Consider the following 18223-nt stretch of genomic DNA (forward strand, 5'->3'; position numbering starts at 1 on the left):
ACTCTGAGTTCTGAAGAATGCTTTCTAGTTACATATGAATTTAAATTTCCAGAAATTTTCTGAAGTTTACTTTCATCTGATCCTATAAGTTGAATGGGTACTCTTTCTGTACGTTTTCAGCTAACGTAAGACTACAAACAAAAGAACTATAATATGTAATTGAATGTTTAGAATCACAAAACCCATTTAATTCTCCACTCACCTCCCTACCTTCTCCAAGCAGACACTGCCCATTAAGTATGCCAAGTGTCATCTGGGAATCTGGAGTTTATGGTTATCACTGAGGGATGGGATTAGAATTGGCCTCTTTCATCTTTACCAGCCATTGGCCTAGGAATAAATCTCATGTTTCTCAAGGTGTGTGATTTAGGAGATAGAGGCTGAACTTTGTCAGTAAGGATCCCGAAATTCTAGATCTCAACGGGGCAAGCAGCCTGCCCTAAAACACCTGCCACCCTCTGTAGTTGTGTCCAGGAAAGGCCAGCATTCTGGAGAAGCTCTTTTAGAGAGCCTTCCACCTGATTTGGTAAGGTTAGAGAGAACAATGAAGGGAAGGGCAAGAGAGTCTATCTATCCCCCTCCGTGATTTATTACTCAAAGTCCTCGATGTGCACAGAAAGCAACAAAGGTCTGATGCTGCAGGCTGAAATAAATAGCGAGCTGTAATGTATTTAGCAAATGATAATGCAATCCGCAGAAGGCTTTACAGAGGAGAAGGAAAAATACACTCCCTGCGGCTGGGAAGGCACTGAGTCTGTGAAGGCAGAGAAAGATACATTGTGAAGGAAATTTCTCTTGCTTCTCCCTGCACATAAATCACTGTCTCTCGCGGGCACTCTGCAAGGATGGAGTCGTGGAGAGGGGGAGAGGGACCCCGTTCTCTTGGGGGAAAAGGCGCGGGAGCCCCAGGCTCCCCGTTAGGCTGCACCTCACCTGCCCCTGCGGATCACTGTCAGAGACGGAGTCGTGTCACTGACACCTCAACCCCGCCTCCTCCCACGAGCTGGCTCAGAGTCCGCGGGGACCCGGGCTCCCCGCTGGACATCCATCAGCTCCCCCGCGCACCCCGCGCGCAACCCAGGACCCACACGCCCTGCGGGGCGCGCACCGCAAATCTGCAGCCCCCAAGTCGCGCGGCCCCCAGCCCCACATGCCCCGGCCTCCCACCCTTCCACCCCGAGGTTAAGACCCCTGGCCCCGCACCTCTCAGCGCGGCTGGCTGAGCCCCCGGACCTCTTGCGCGGCAGCCGGCTCCGAAAGCCACCCCCAGGTCATCCCCCGCTCGCGGGCGGCGGCTGCGGCGGCTACGGCGGCGGCGGCGGCGGCTGCGATCCGAACGCGCCCCTCCATGCACCGGGCAGAGCAGCAGGAGGGCGCGGCGCCTCGCTCGCCGGGGTGGGAGCGCAGGGGCGGGCGGGCGCGCGCAGAGTCCCGGTCTCCTCGCACCGAGTCGCGCTAGCAGGGCACTCGGAGATTCAGGGGAGGGGAGCTGGGGGGGCGGAGTCACCAGGGCGCGCTCCCGCGGCCGCGCTCCTCCCCGTCTAGGCGCGCGGGCGCGTCCCCCAGCGGGCGCCGGGCCAGCGAAGAGCACGCGAGGCGCGGGAGGAGGGAAACCGGCCGTGGAGGCCACAAGTCTCCGCCCGCCGGCGCCCCGCCAGAGGGTGCGCGCGCAGCCTGCCAGATCAGCGGCGGAGGGTCGGGCCGTACCACTCCGCGGAGGAGGGGGCATCAACGCAGGCTCCGCTCCCTGCCCGGCTTCCCGCTTTCTCTGAGGGAAAGTCAGCCCGGGAAAGGTGAGGTCGGCTCCTGCGTGGAGTTAAAATAGATGAGCAGAAGTGGCCTGAGTCACAGGAGGAGGCTCCTGTAGTGCCCGCACTCACGCTCTCCTCCCGGAGCAGCGGCTTTTGTGGCCCATCCACAAGCGGGCTGCGCTCTCCGGGGCCCCGCCCCTCCCTGAGCTCTGAGGAGCCTGCGGCTCCAGTCTTTCTCCCCGCTGCCTCTGCAGCTTCGGGCTGCGCAGGGTCTGTCCCCTCCGTGCCGCTCTCAATTTAGTTCCCGGGGGAGCTGCGCACTGCCCTGCCTTCAGGCCCTCGAGACCAGCCAGGGTCGCCTGTGGCCCCAGAGTCTCTTCAGCAGGGCCACTGGACCTGCCCCCGTTATTTAATCTCACTGAACTGCAGGCGTTCAGTGAGAAAAAAAAAGAAAGAAAGCAGAAAAAAAAAAAAAAAAGGAAGGGAGGAGTTCTGTTTAAAAGTTCGCTGCACCCAGTTGAGCGCACACATTACCGTGCTTAAGGACCTGGGTTCCAGCCCCTGGTCCCCACCTGCAGGGGGGACGCATCATGAGCAGTGAGTGAAGCAGGTCTGCACCTCTCCCCCAGCCACAACCACCAGCTTTTCCATCTCAAATTCTCTCTATCCTATCAAATAAAAGAAAGCGAATAAAAGGGAAAAGTGGCCACCAGGAGCGATGGAATCATCATGCAGGCACCGAACTCCTGATAATTCTGACTGGGGAAAAAAAAAGGTTTATGGGGAGCCAAGCCATGGCTCACCTGGTTAAGCGCACACATTTCAGTGCACAAGGACCTGGGTTCAAGCTCCTAGTCCCCACCTGCAGGGGAAAAGCTTCAGGAGCGGTGAAGCAGGCCTGGGGGTGTCTGTCTCTTTCCCTCTCTACCTCCCTCTTCCCCCTCAATTTCTCTTTGTCTCTATCCAGTACTAAATAAATAAAACATTTAAAATATTTTAAAAGCCTGTGGTAAGGTATAAATATGACACAGTGAAAGAATCTGCTACTCCGTGGGCATTTATAGACTGACTTCTATCTATTTCTATTACTATTAGCAGCAGGTAGTTCCTTTTCCCTTTTTCTTTAACCATCATCCTTTCCTGAGTTAAACTATAAGAGGAGCTGTAAGACTATTTGAAAGTTCAAAACACCTAGTACCTAATGAATATTAGAAAGATAGGTCAGTCCCTTACCATCTTAACTGAATTTCTACATTTTCAAAATCTTGCTTTGAAGTGTTTGAATGATTTGGCTTCCAGCTTCAACTAGATCTGGGGTCTTGGTGAAGAAAGCAGTTGGGTCCTGAGAAAGTCGGTACAGAAGGAGGAAACGGGAGTTCTAGCCCTAGTTTATTCCTCAGTGTTCTTTTCTCTTTCTTTTCAGCTTATTCAAACCAAGGATCTGTGCTGTTATCTTGACAAGGTATAAGAAATTATCTTTCTTTTTTTATTCCACATGTAAGACATCCTATAAACATTAAAGGTAAAGCTGAGAGGAGAGTTTTATGAATGTCTTGCAGGTTTCATGTGACCTTTGTGAGGACCCTGGCAGTGCCCTCCACCAGCAGTCCCGCCACATACACTTCCAGCTTTTGGAGTCCCTCTGACTCTGGGCACCCTTAAGTCTGTATCATTTGATTATCACTATGCCTATAGTTACTCATAATTAAACCTGAAAAAAAAAAACATCATGTTTCTTGGTACTGATTACTCCCTTTCTACCTTGTTTGAAAAGTGGAAAAAAAAATTTCAGATGCAAGTAGTTTTTCACTCATGAATCACTTGCTTCCTTGTTGAAGTGACTTTTTTTTTTTGCCTCCAGAGTTATCGCTGGGGTTCGGTGCCTGTTCTACAAATCCACTGCTCCTGGCGGCTGTTTTTTCCATTTTGTTGCCCTTGTTGTTACTGTTGTTGTTGTTGTTGGATAGGACAGAGAGAAATCAAAAGAGGAGACGATGACATATACCTGCAGACCTGCTTCACTGCTTGTGAAGTAACCCCCTTCAGGTGGGTAGCCGAGTGGATCCTTATGCTGGTCCTTGAGCTTTGCCCGCTGAGCTACTGCCTGGCACCTGGGTAATTTCTCTTTTAAGGTTTATTTATATGCATGTACTATCACCATTACTTCTGATCCTACTAGACCCTGTCACAGTTTACCTGAGCTTTACGTGAAAAGCAGTTAAAGTTAAGGAATCCTCCATCCTGTATTCCAGAAAACGGTTCACTGCAAGGGCCCACTTCTGCCTTCTTCTAGCGTTTGCCCTTCTTCCATAGCCAGTTAATGGCTTTGAAAGTGACTGGGATCCATGTGGATTCAGTCAGCTAGGAAGGATCGTCAGTTTCCCCAATGAATGGGTACTCACGGGATGCACCACGGGAAGGTCGATCCAATGCATTCCACTTCTGCCTGAATGACTAGGATAAGACTCAGCGGTCTTATCCCTTTGGTTGTTTGGTTTTTTTTGTTGTTTGTTTGTTTTGGTTTTGGTTTGTTTGCTTGTGGTTTTTCTGTTTATGACAGGAGCAGGCATAGACTCAAAATTCTCTTTCTTTGTCTCAGTGAGACAAACCTTACTTAGAGTCACTCACAGGACCTACATTCACAGGGTAGAGATATATATTTTATCTATACCACTCAGTACTTGGCACAATCAAACAGTGAATAAAAGTCAGATATAATAATCGAAGTCCTTACCTATAACTTTATGAGTACTATGGAAGCGTTGGTCTTAATTACAAATGATAAAATGGAGGCCCAGAAACATGAGTGATCCTGAGTGGGATCAACACAGCTAGTCAACAAGTGGACTGGTGTTCATACCAGGCACTGTGGCTCTGGGGCTCAATTCTCAGCTATGTATACATACATATATATAATGTCCCTCCACATTAAATATGTTTATCTTTATTAATATCACTTCAAGTGAAGTTATTTAAAGATATATTTTAAGTGTAAAGAACTGCAGAAATAAAATTAAAAATTGGGAGTCGGGTGGTAGAGCAGCAGGATAAGCACAGGTGGTGCAAAGCACAAGGAACTGTGCAGGGATCCTGGTTCGAGCCCCTGGCTCCCCACCTGCAAGGAGTCACTTCACAAGCGGTGAAACAGGTCTGCAGGTTTCTTATCTTTCTCTCCCCCTCTCTGCCTTCCCCTCCCCTCTTCATTTCTCTCTGTCCTATCCACCAACAATGACATCAAGAACAACAATAATAACTACAACAATAAAACAACAAGAGCAGCAAAAGGAAATAAATAAATATTTTAAAAGTAGAAAAAATAAATTAAATTAAAAATTAAATTCAAAAAAGAGCAAAACAGTATAAGGAAATGCCTGGATGAAACACATGTTTGGGCCTGATGAGGGGCCCTGGGCCTCCCCCATCTTTAGGTCCCTCAGCTGGCACAATGATGCACCATGTTCCTCTCACCCATCCTGGACACTGCAAAGCTTATGGATGGCTTCCCCAGCATGTTGACACGGCAAAGTGATCCAGCCATGAGGTACAGCTGTGTCATGTTCCCAACAAATGTGAAAAGGGTATGGTTGGGGGCAGCTGACCAGCCAGATTCTGCCTTCTATTGTCTAGTGGATTTTTCCAATGTAGTACATGGTTTTCACTACATCTTTTCTGGGTACCCCAAAAGACTAAGCAGAAGTACCAACTGAGTGGTCAGCTATGTTCTTTGTGACCTGTCAGAAACAGTGGTCAGCAATGAAACATCACTTTCCTTTCCTTCTTTTCTCTTTTACCACCAGGTCTGTTGTTGAGGCACCTCTTCTAGTTTTTATTTTTGATACAGAATGACAGGGAGGGAGGGAGGGAGAAAGAAAGAGAGAGAGAGAGAGAGAGAGAGAAAGGATAGACATCACAGCACTTCTTCAGTGTTACTGAACTACTCCTTTTGCACAGAAACTCAGGTGCTGGTGCATGGTAAAGTGCACAGTCTACCAGGTAAGCTGTTTCCCAGCCCTTGTACTTGATTTCCTATTTTTCCTGTCCTTCCCTCCTCCTTTTACTCTCTTTAGGAACTGACTAAACTGCTTCAGTCTCTGCTTGCTAGAGAGTCTCTACACTATAAGACTTTATAATGTCTAATATAGTAAGTAAAAACACCTGAATATTATTAACTACATGATCTTGGATTTTCAGAACCTAAATTTTTCATACATAAATTGGAAGCAGTATGGCCAGAAAAGTGGCTCAGTGATGTGGAGCGTCCTTTACATGTGAGAGCTCCTGAGTTCAATCCTCTACATCACTGTTTATGCCAGAACAATGCTTTAGTTCTCTCTCGTGAACAAATAAATCTTTAAAACAAGATAATATATACTTGTCTTCATATATTAATACTGAGAATTAAAAAATGATAAAACCTTCAGAGAAGAAATTTGGACAATCTCATTCAAAATTTAACATGCCTTTCTCTGTGTGTCTGCTCAGTTCTACCATTCCTAGGCCAATTTTTTCATGTTTTTTATTTCAGTTAGAGACAGACAGAAAGAGATAATAAAAGAAGCATTGTTCCATCGTCCATGGAGCTTCCCTCAGTGTCTGTAGGGCTTGAACTGAGGGCTTTAAGTATGATGAGAAGCACACCCTTGTGGGTGTATTATCTCTTAGGCCTCTTTAATTTTTCCTTTCTGTTCTTTTAAGATTTGTGGGTTTTTTTTAATTATTATTATTTTTCTGTTTTACCAGAACACTGTTCAGTTCTGGCTGATGGTGGTGCAGGGGACTGAACCTGGTATGTTGGAGCCTCAGGCATGAGTGTCTGTTTGCATAACCATTATGCTATATACTCTCCACAAGATTTGTTTATTTTTAAAAAATTGAAAAAATAAAATAAAAAGATTTATTTTATGAGTGAGAGGTCAGAACACCACTCTGGCACATGTGGTGCCAGGGGTTGAACCTGGGGCCTCACACATGTGAGACCTGTGCTCCATCTCTGAGTTACCTTCAGAGACCACATCTGATTGAAATGTCAAATGTAAAACCCCATTTACGACAGTGTTGTTTATAACACATTAAAGACAACCCAGAGTGTTATCAGGAGGAACTATATCCACATAATGAAATACTTTGATGCTGGAAAAAGAAAAAAGATGCTCTCTATATGACCTCACTTATATATTGCATCTTAAAAAAAAAAAAAAAAGAGCAAAAACCTTAATAAAAACAGAACAAATGGATGGTTTCCAGAGGCAGAGATTGAGGTCAAAGGGTACAGATTTCCAGTTATAGTGACTGAGTCCATCATACAGTATGGCATCCATGGTTAACACTGCCATTTTGCATTTTTGAAAGTTGTGTATTTGCAAGAGTAGATATTAAAAGTTATCACAAGAAAAAATATGAGGTGATAAGTATTAACTTCTTGTGATAATCAGTTTATAGTATATATCTGTATCAAGTCTTTATGTTATATACCCAAACTAACATGATGCTATGTGTCACTTTCATCTCAATAAACCTAGGGGAGTGGGGAGGAGAGTAAGAGAGTATTCTAGAACACAATGTCAAATGAGGAGGAAAGGGGATGTATATGCAGAATGATGTAAGAAATATTGTGACTCATTTTTCTTTCTTTTTCTCTCTCTCTCTCTCTCTTTTTTTTTTTTTTTTTTTTTTTTGCTTCCAGGGTTATCACTGGGGCTCAGTGCCTGCACTACAAATGCACTGCACCTGAAGGCTTCTTTTTTTTTTTAATTTCTTTATTGGGGGACTAATGTTTTACATTTGACAGTAAATACAATAGTTTGTACATGCATAACATTTCTCAGTTTTCAACATAGCAATACAACTCCCACTAGGTCCTCTGTCATCCTTTTTGGACCTGTATTCCCCCCCCCCAACCCCAGAGTCTTTTACTTTGGTGCAATACACCAACTCCAGTTCAGGTTCTACTTGTGTTTAGGGGTCTTCCCCCCCACCCCCGCTTTTGTTGCCCTTGTTGTTTATCATTGTTGTTGTTGTTGCTGTCATTGTTGTTGGATAGGACAGAGAGAAATTGAGAGAGGAGGGGAAGACAGAGAGGGGGAGAAAAAGAGAGACATCTACAGACCTGCTTCACTACCCATGTAGCGACCCCCCTACAGGTGGGGAGCTAGGGTCTTGAACTGGGATCCTTGAATCAGTCCTTGTACTTTGCACCATGTGCACTTAACCTGCTGCGCTACTGTCCAGCTCCCAACTCATTTTTCAAGAAAGAGAAAGTAAGAACGTATATTTGCTACTTGTTTTGTTTTGTTTTGCATAAAGAACCATTGGCAGGATTCAAAGAGTGATTTTAAAAACGGTTATTCTAGTGGAAGGTTGGTAGTAGGAATAACAGGGTGTAGCAGGAAGAGGGACAAAATTGAGACTTTAATGTATAGCTTTTTATAATATTTTGACTTATATTTTGACTTTTGACTTTATAATATTTTAAGCATTCAAATAGATTACTTGTCCAAAAAATTTTTTTTTAAACAGTATGAAAATGAAGCTCACTATTTATGGTTTCAGTGAATGAATATGTCACATTCCTTGCACATTGCCTAACAGCAGGATCTCAGTAAATGGCAGTTTCCAGTTAAGTGGAGGAAGCAAGGAAGGAAGGTTTCAAGAAGGAAAGAGAACTCATCCTCCATCTGGAGGCCGGGCAGGACTTAGAGGACAGTAGAGACCTGGGGAACCATTCCCAACACTGGGTAAGGACAAGGGGAGCAAAGTTGTGAAGGTAGGTTTGCAGGTGGAGTTCTGAGCAGCAAATTGCCCATGAGAATAGAGAGAGTTGGGTACCATGGAGCAATGGGCAATGAAGTTAATAACCTGGGAACTCACTGGGAGGGTGTCAGCTGAAAACTTGGGATTTCATTCTTTGGGCCATAGCAGCAGTGACGAATCTCTCTGTTTTCCCAATGTCATGAAATTTAACTATAGATTGCCATGCCAATTATCTGGAGTTTATAACTACTCAACTTAATGTTATGAGTCTCTAAAATATGCTCGGGTGAGAAAATTATTTAATAGACATGACACGAGTCAAGATGTGTCCTTTCTAGCCGCAGTATGAGAGGTCAGGTTTGGTCATTACCAAACCTGCTCAGTCTGTTGAAGGTTTTCAAATTAACCAGTGGCTTCACTTGTTTTACTCTTGGTTACAGCCTCAGATGTTTTTAAATCTTACTTATTTAAGAAAACATATTGATCAATTTAGGACTGAAAAGGGGAAGAGAAACTGACTATTTAAAAGTCAGTTGATTTAGCTTTCTACTAAAGGTTCCAGAGTTCAAAACAACTAAACTCTTACTTTAAGCTGAACCCAGAGGGCTAAACAATAACAGAAGTTGCTTGTCTCTATTTGGACAATTTCCAAATTTATACAACAAAGTTCCCCTTAAATGTGCAGGAAGTTCTGATTATTTATGATGTAACTTAATATTGACATGTCATTAAATGACTTGCCCCTCCTCACAAAGCCTTTGGAATTTTACTTCTAATGACTAGAATAACTTTCCTGCACCATTAGAAGATTGGTAATCAGGAGTTTTCCTCTGCAATCTTTTTTTTGTGTGTGTGTGCCTTCAAAAAGAAATTCCAATAGGTTGACTGTATTCTCACTGTCTTGAACATTTCCTGAATTGTGTGCAAGAGGATTTCACGGAAAGGGAGATTTCTATGGCCTTTTTTATGCTGAACAGGCTAAGCCCTGGAGACTCACTGCCTAAACCCATTACACACAGATCACCTAACTCTGACTGGGTTTGTGATGGTAGATTAATTTACCCACGCACCAGGTCAGGGGAAAATGACTTTACACATCTTTTTTGTGCCAGCAAAGAACATGGAGCTCATCTTTCAGTTAAGAGAAGACAAGTCTGTAGTGGAGGCCCACACTAAACAGATAGGACGCCTCCCTCCTTGTTGTTGTGACATTTGGCAAAGGAGCCCCTGTCTGAAACATGAAAACCAGCCAAGGGGCTGAAAGAGAATGATGAGGAATTGGGGACATTTGCAGAGGGAAGCAGTTAATGAAGGATTTATTTGAGGCTGGATGGTCCAATAGAAAAAAAAAAACACTGAACTAAGGATTGGAAAACCTCGCCAGTGTAATTTATTCCCAGATTCCTCATTATCTTCCTGTCTGCTATGTGAACTTGGGCCAATCACTTCCTTTTTGTGGCAGAATGGCCCTTCTTCCTCTCAGGAAAAATGAGCTAAGATATGTCAAGGTCTTGAAGGGGTTGGCATTATTAGAGCAAGTTCTAGCAACTTTAATAGCTTGAGCATAGCTTGAAACAAAGACGTTTGACAGAGTGTCTCAGCTGCTTGAAGGATTTTTTAGAAGTCCCCTTAGGACAAGCAACAGCAAAAGCAAACTAGTCTAAGTAGGCGCTGGGGGTCTTCTGTTTGGTGCTATTGTCCATAGCTCTGTAGATTTGGGCAAGTGCCCTCGTCAGGAAAGCAGATATGAATATACCCTAGGGTGCTGGGTCATTTTGAGGACTTAAAGTGCATGACATTGTTATGTAGAAAATTGAGAAATGTTATGCATGTACATAATATTGTACTTACTGTCAACTGTAAAAAAGAAAGAAAATCAGTTGTCACATAAAAAATAACATATTAATTTCCTCATAAAAATGAGGCACAGAAGAGTTAAAGTTGTACAAATTTGAAAAAAAAAAAGTGTGTGACACATCTTGTAAAGGGGCTGATACATAATAGGCATGCCACTCATGATTGTTCCTATGGGCTTGGTGTAAACAACCATAGTTCTACATTAGTTGTGACAATTTCTTACAACAACAGCAAAGAATGGTATTAAAACTGACTTGTGAAAAAAAAAACTGACTCATGGCTATGGGAGATAGCTTACGTGGTAGAGTGCACACTTCATTATGACCTGAGTTCAAGCCCGCTGCACCGCATGTGGAGTACCACACCACTAGGGAAAACGCCACAGAAGAGATAGTGGTGTTGTGGTACCTCTCCTCTCCCTCTTTATTTCTCTCTGAAAGAAAAAAAAAGTCCAGAGGCTGGGCAGTGGCACACCTGGTTAAGTGCATACATTATAGTGCATAAGGATCTGGGTTCATTCCCCAGCCCCCACCTACTGGGGGAAATCTTTATAAGTGATGAAGCAGTGAGTGCTACAGTTTCTCTCTCCCCTAAATTTCTCTGTCCTATCAAATCAAATAAAGTAAAAAAAAAAAAAAAAAAGGGCATCCAGATGGGAACAGTGGAATGGTACATGTCAATGATGGCAGAACAAACTAACCAATAAACAAAACATAAGTAATATGTCAGGCAGATTACGTAACATTGTGGTCTTTTTTTTCTCATGTGGGAGACAGTGTTAATACCTATTTTCTAACACTGGTAAAGATGAAGGCTTGGCTTGGAGACAAGAATTTACGTTTGTAACTATTGTTCTAACTGTACTTTTAAAATGTAAAGACATTTTACATTTACATGTTTCAATGAGGGAGAAAGAAAGAGAGAGAGAACCAGAGCATCTCTTTGGCACATGTGATGTCGGGGATTGAATTTAGGACCTCATGCTTGCAAATCCAACTAGTTATCCACTGCACCACCTCTTGGGCCTCTATAATTTAAATTATTGTTATTATTGTTACCATCATCATTGTGGTAAGTAAAGAACACTGTGAGTTCTTTTCACATTGTCCCAAGTTTTCTTTAATTGTTCTAATTGGAAGCAGGTATTGCGCTATGTGGGCAATAGGAGAATGATCACTCCAGAATTATTGACTTGTGTTATAATCATCCACATATTAGTAATAAGGATAATGGTGGCTCTACATATTAATACTTATTCATAAATGATATAAATTTAGAGGATAAGCTTGGCATATGGTGAGCATTATTTAGTGTGTTAACAAACTAAACATACATGTATACAGAGAAAAAAGAAACCTCATGATTCATTATCCTTATCTTGCTTTCAAAATACTCAGTCCAGTGTTTTCTCTTGATTAGATAAAAGACATCTATCTGCAAAGAGCATCAAAGCAGACAGCTTGTAAGTTAATGGCTTAGTTAAGGAGACTCAGTGGTTGAACTCATGCCTTGCGGGTGTGAAACCCTGGATTCACTCCCAGCATTCATTTCCCACAGAAAATGATGGAATTGAGGGGAGAGACAGGGAGACAGCACAGTAGTTTATGCAACAGACTTTAAAGCCTGAGTTTCAGAGACCCTGTCATCGCTGTAAACCAGAGTTTAGCAGAGTTCTGCTTTTTTTTTTTAATTTGGCAACATGGTATTCTCTCTCTCTCTCTCTCTCTCTCTCTCATTCTCTCTCTCTCAATTAAAAGATGTTAAATGTTGGGGGCCAGACAGTAGCGCAGTGGGTAAGTGCATATGGACCTGGGCAAGGATACTGGTTAGAGCCCCCCAGTTCCCCACCTATGCGGTAAAGCAGATCTGCAAGTGTCTTATCTTTCTCTCCCCCTCTCTGTCTTCTCCTCCTCTCGATTTCTCTCTGTCCTATCCAACAACAATGGCAATAGCAAAGTCAACAAAATGGGGAAAATGGCCTCCAGGAGCAGTGGATCCATAGTGCAGGCACCAGATCCCAGTAATAACCTTGGAGGCAAAAAAAGAAGTTAAATGTTTTCCCCTGGTGCTCTGGCATCTAGGGAAGAGCTGAAGGGCCAGCAAAACCTGAGTCTTGAACTACTACACTCCTCACCACAGTTTCAGATACAGCCTTTGAGCTCACAGTTATGCTAGATACCTGAGTCAGTGATATTTACATGGGGTGGCAGGGACTGAGAATAATTTAGATGCGGATCATTTCCCCTGCCCTGCAACCCATCCTCCCTGCACTGCTGCAGAGTTGTCCCTTGCTCACTGCCTCTTGCCTCCTGGCATCAGATGCTGCCTTAGTTAAGAGGGGTGTGCAATGGAGAAAAAAAGAGAGTAGCTGGGTGGTAGTGCAGTGGGTTAAGAGCAAGTGGCACAAAGCTCAAGGACCAGGGTAAGGATCCCAGTTCGAGCCCCCGGCTCCCCACCTGCAGGTAAGTCGCTTCACAAGAGGTGAAGCAGGTCTGCAGGTATCTATCTTTCTCTCCCCCTCTCTGTTTTCCCCTCCTCTCTCCATTTCTCTCTGTCCTATCTAACAACGACAACATCAATAACAACAACAATAGTAACTACAGCAATTAAAACAAAGGCAACAAAAGGGATACATAAGTAAATATTAAAACAAATTAAAAAAAAGAGAAAATAGCTCTCAGTTTTTCCAGCTTCGAAATGAAGTGTAAACTGACCATGGGCTTTTCTGCATGTTTTCAGAACAACTATCAATAGTTTGATCTGGGGTGTCCTTAACTGATAACAGCTTTATAATTTGTTGTCCTAGGATCAAAAGCCATCATCACTCTCCAGGAGCAAACTCTCAGCCTATTGAGCAGACCTACAGGGAAATATTTGGCATTTGTGGAACTCTTTGTCTCCTCCACCTCTGGGATCACAGCACACTTCTGTGCTACTTACATTTAAGGCCTGGTGAACTCTTTCTACCGGCCCCAAAGCCAGTGATCCCCCTGGTGACAGCCGCTGCTTCAGGGACTGAGATTAGCGTGTACACACACACACACACACACACACACACACACACACACACACACACACACACACACACCTTCCCTGGTGAAAGGTCCTGTACTGGGAGTGGGCATGAGAACGCCTGTAGAAGAGCCTATTCACCACCCCCTCCCCTCCACACACCCCCACCTGCATTCAGGAACACCTCTTTCCCCATTCTTCTATTGTATTTATTTCATGGATTTGTCGAAAGCTCAACACTGAGCCAATTAGCCCCTCCTGCAGTCTAGCTCCTGCACAAAAGGCTTCCACCTTGATTAAAGGACTGGGCCCAAGGAGACAGGAGGCTATGTGCTTAACATTCTTCACAGCATGCCTGAGGAACAGGGCAGTGGGGCTCTTCCATACAAGGAAGGAGGATAGGAAGGAGGAAAGAAACATAAGAAGGAAGGAGGGAAAGGAAGAGGGAAAGAAGAAGGGAGGGAGAAATATAAATGCCCTTGATACTAAAATCAGACTCAGGGGCTTTTTTTTTCCAGAGTGAAATAATTCTCTCTCTCTCTCTCTCTCTCTTTCTCTCTCTCCTTTCTATTTTAAATAGGCTAGAGAGAAATTGAGAGTGGAGGAGGAGATAGAGATGGTGAGAGAAAGACACCTGCAGACCTGCTTCACTGCTTGTAAAGTGTCCCCCTGCAGGTAGGGAGTGGGGGCTCTAGCCCAGGTCCTTATGCATGGTAATGTGTATGCTTAACCTCCTGGTCCCCTATAATTTTCTTTTTTACTACCACTCAGGAGCCGTGGTGTGGGAGGCTGTATCTGTTGCTAGTACACTATTCCTCAGGTTCTATTTATTGTCTCCACACAAAGGTGGGTTGGCATTTTATGTGGTCCTGTGGAATAAGCAGAGGGCTTCACACGTGTGATACTGTCCAACGGCCTTCCCAGCCCATTTTTTAAATTCTGTACTTAATAGGGTTAGGGGAAGGAAAGGGAGAGACAGAGGAGAGAGTGAGACACCAATGCATCACTCCACCATTCCTGGAACAGTTTTAAAGAGCAAGGGAAATTCAGTTCTTAGGGAAAGAGAACAGAAAGAGCTGGACTGGACTGTTCCAAGACTAGTAGATTCCATTTTATACAAAGTGAAGAGGGCAATCTTGTGAGCCAAAGAGAAACTATGGGGACCAGAGAAATCCATACCAGGCTTGAGCCCTGGAACCACATGGGAGGTGATCAAGCACCAAAGGAAGCTCTCAAGGGAAAAAGCTGTGGGGTAGGGTGGGAACCTCACCTGATTTAAAACTAAGGAAACCAGGTTAGATCCTCTCTGCAAAATGGCTGTAATCATGATCCCTCCCTCCTGGTTACTGGGATGATTAAAACACTAGCATGTGTGAAGTAAACTCTATGTACGTGTTGACTATACCATTAATGTTTTTGTTCTTGGATGTTTAGTTTTGAGACAGCTAGCGCTGAGGAGAGAACCTGGCTTATATTATGATGTCTTAGGTTAGTGACTGAAACACACTGAAAACCTTTGTCCATGGCCAAGTTATAGTGTGCTCTCATTTCAAGCCCACTTACAAATTCTGCAATGGAAAAAAGGGGGCTAGTCCTTAGGGACCACTGTAAGGGCTCCAGGCATGGGCCACACTTTCGCTCAGCCCCACTGGCAGAAGACCTTCAGGCTGCCCAGCCCCACCTGGAGGGGGTGATCTCACCCATTCCCTTTTGACTAAGAAGACAGCCTTAGCCTGCAGTCCTGTAAACAGACTTCTAGGCTGTGCGAACCATGGGCTTTTTTGTGGATTGTTCTTTGTTCAGTCAAAGCCAGAGCAGTTCTGAGAAGTCTGCAGAATGTTAGAGCTGTCACTTCTAGAGTAACGTAACTCTGTTCCCCAGCCACTACACAAAGCAAGGCAAGGTATATGTCTCTGTGAGTCAGGTTTATTTAATAGTCACAACCCTGGCAGGTTTTTCTTTCTTTCTTTCTTTCTTTTTTTTTTTTTTCCCTCTTGACTGATGAAAATGTTTTGCAAACAGAACCTGGTCCTGTTCTCCCCGCTCTGAAATTTCCCTTGCCAAATGCAGAGTGAGAGGTTGGCAGCGGCAGTGCTAAACTAGTAGAGCTGATGAGATGCTATCTCCCTCTCCTTGTAACACAAAACATTTATTTTGCAGTGAGTGAATGCAGAATTGAAAGGGGTCCAAGATTCCTGGGAGCAGGAGACTTGGTCTTCCCCGAGCTGGACTGCGGGGCATGTTGACTCTGCCTTCTATCTCTCCCATAGCAGCCCAGAGCTCTAGTGGAGGCTTCTGCCATTGTGAAGGCAGTTCTAGAAAGTTTTTGAAGCTCCAGATCACCTCCCTCACTGGCACCTTGACCCCAGAATTTAGGAAAACGGCTCATAATTAGTCAATAGACAGCTGATGAGACCAACTCTGAGGGGTGAAACCACATTTGATGTCTCCCTTCAATCAAACCAAAGGTCAGTCATGGATGCTTGTCCCCTTTCCAGCCCTCCAAAAGCAGACACAACTTGGGGTCCACACAATTATCTCCAAGACACACCAGGCACTTTGCTGAGGGCTAAGCAGCAAGCCAACGATGCCTCTAAATCTGTGGCCATGGAGGAAGTTTCATGGCAGATCTGACTTGCTTTACAGCTTGTGTGTGAAATCCCTGCTCTTGTGGCCTTGGGCAAGTTATTTAATTCCCGTGTCTGCAAAATGAAGACAGTAATAATACATGTCCCTAGACTAGTGTGAAAAGTAAGGTGTTGGGGCAGTGAGATAGCTCACCTGGGAAGGTGCCTGCTTTGTCAAGTGCATGACCCAAGTCTGAGCCTGGCCTTTACTATGGGGAGGGGGAGGAGCTTCAGTGCTCTGTTATCTTTCCCTCTGTCTCTGTTTGGGATAGCATTGAGTGGTAAATCCTCGGTGATGGCAAAGGAAAAAAAAAAAAGGAAGAAATTAAATAGGAAAGAAAGAGAACTAAGACATTAAGCGGGAGAAGTGTTGGTTCTGTTAACCCTTGAGAAATATGCTTCCACTTCATTGTGAACTTGTTGCATTCACAGATTCAACCAACAAGAGACCGAAAGGCTAGTGGGAGAGCTCACTAGACTCATGTGAGGCCCCGACATGCCAGAGTTGAGCACTGCCTGTGAGCTCTCCCCCCGCCCCCATATGAAAAATAAATGAATGAAACTTAATTTTAAAGAGGGGAAGGGTAAGGGCTAGTAAAATAGCTCACCTGGGTAGTGCACTTCTTTGTCGTGTGTACAACTCAGGTTCGGCCCCAGCCCCTACTACGTTAGAGTTTCAGTGCTGTGGTCCCTTTCTCTCTCTCTCTCTCTCTCTCTCTGTCTTTGCCTCTCTGTCTCTAAAAAAAGGTGGGGGTATTAAGGGAGTGGGAGATAGTTCACTCAGTAGAGTGAACACTTTGCCATGCTTGAGGGTCCAGGTTCAAGCCCTCAGTTACTAAAAGGAGCACCATGCATAGGGGAATCTCCATGAGTTGTGAAGTGGTGCTGTAGTGTCTCTCACTCTTGTCTCTTACCTTCTAGCTGGTCTGGTGGATGGTAGGGGAGAAAGAAAAAGAAGAATGGAGTCCTAGTGGTGGCACATCTGGCTAAATGCATGTATTACTATGCACAAGGACCCAGGTTTAATCCCCCAGTCCCCACCTGCAGGGGAGAAGCTTCATGAGTGGTAGAGCAGGGTTGCAGGTGTCTTTCTGTCTCTGTCTCCCTATCTTCCCTCCCTCTCAAAATTTCTCTGACCTATCAAATAAAATAAAATTTTAAAAAGCTTTAAAAAGACTTAAATAAATTTAAAAATTTTTAAATTATCTTTGTTTATTTATTGGCTAGAGACAGCCAAAATTTGAGAGGGAAGGGGGTGATAGAGAAGGAGAAAGACAGAGAGACACCTGCAGCACTGCTTCATCACTTGGGAAGCTTTCTCCTTGCAGGTGGAGCCCAGGGGCTCAAACCTGGGTTCTTTCGCACTGAACGTGTGTTCAACCAGGTGGCCCACCACCTGGCCCTCTAAAATACATTTTAAAATGAAAGAAAGAAAAAGGGGACAGGAGGGACCAGGCAGTGGCACACATTCCAGTGAGCAAGGACCCAGGTTCGAGCTCCTGGTCCTCACCTGCAGGGGGAAAGCCTCACAAGTGGTGAAGTTGTGTTGCATGTGTCTGTCTCTCTCCTCTAGCTCTACCTCCTTCACTCAATTTCTCTACCCAGTAATAAAGGAAGAAAGAAAGAAAGAAAGAAAGGAAGGAAGGAAGGAAGGAAGGAAGGAAGGAAGAAAGAGAAAGAAAGAAAGAAAGAAAGAAAGAAAGAAAGAAAGAAAGAAAGAAAGAAAGAAAAAAGAAGAAGGGGACAGGGACTAGTGTTGGCCCAGAAGCAGAGGGCCAACATTAAGCTGGAGTGGATATTTGACTGTGCATGCGCAAGGAGCTGGGATATCAGCACCTGTAGCCTCGACCCATTTTCCCCCCAAGGATCGAGTACCTGAGTACCTTAGTATCTTGTGAAAGAAAAGGTATGTGTATTGTGCCCTCTTCACAGTGTAGCAATCATTTGAGAAGATGAAGAAACTGGGTCTTGGAGAGGGAAAGTAGTTTGCCCATGACTGCCCAGGTGTTTGAACTATTTCAATGCTTCTCAGGTCTGCTCTGTCCCAGCAGCTGAGTGAAATTCATCCCCTTCAAGACTCTTCCATGTTTGTGAACACTCAGGAATCCCCATCCCCACTCTCCAGGGCTAATGCTCTGATAATTGGGACACCAGTTGTGTGAATGAAGGGTCAAACTAGACATCGTCCTACAAACTTCTTTACCTTACACAGCTCGGGAAAGCATC

General features: G+C 44.5%; 1 protein-coding gene and 1 long non-coding RNA gene across 9 annotated transcripts in view; one reads left to right on the forward strand and one right to left on the reverse strand.

Moving 5' to 3' along the window:
* Positions 1 to 1454, reverse strand: part of CDON (cell adhesion associated, oncogene regulated) — a 110537-nt gene extending 109083 nt beyond the window's left edge. For all 8 annotated transcript variants that reach the window (XM_060180144.1, XM_016184933.2, XM_060180143.1 and 5 more), the window contains exon 1: positions 1204 to 1454. The gene's annotated coding sequence lies outside the window, so the exon portion shown is untranslated. The remainder of the gene's footprint in view (positions 1 to 1203) is intronic.
* A 10-nt stretch (positions 1455 to 1464) lies between these two features.
* LOC132535010 (uncharacterized) overlaps positions 1465 to 18223 on the forward strand; it is a 124625-nt gene continuing 107866 nt past the window's right edge. The window contains exons 1-2 of the long non-coding RNA XR_009546793.1: positions 1465 to 1793; positions 3175 to 3213. This is a non-coding gene — a long non-coding RNA (uncharacterized LOC132535010). The remainder of the gene's footprint in view (positions 1794 to 3174; positions 3214 to 18223) is intronic.

This window comes from Erinaceus europaeus, chromosome 20, assembly GCF_950295315.1.
Source record: "Erinaceus europaeus chromosome 20, mEriEur2.1, whole genome shotgun sequence".
Classification (NCBI taxonomy): Eukaryota; Metazoa; Chordata; class Mammalia; order Eulipotyphla; family Erinaceidae; genus Erinaceus; species Erinaceus europaeus.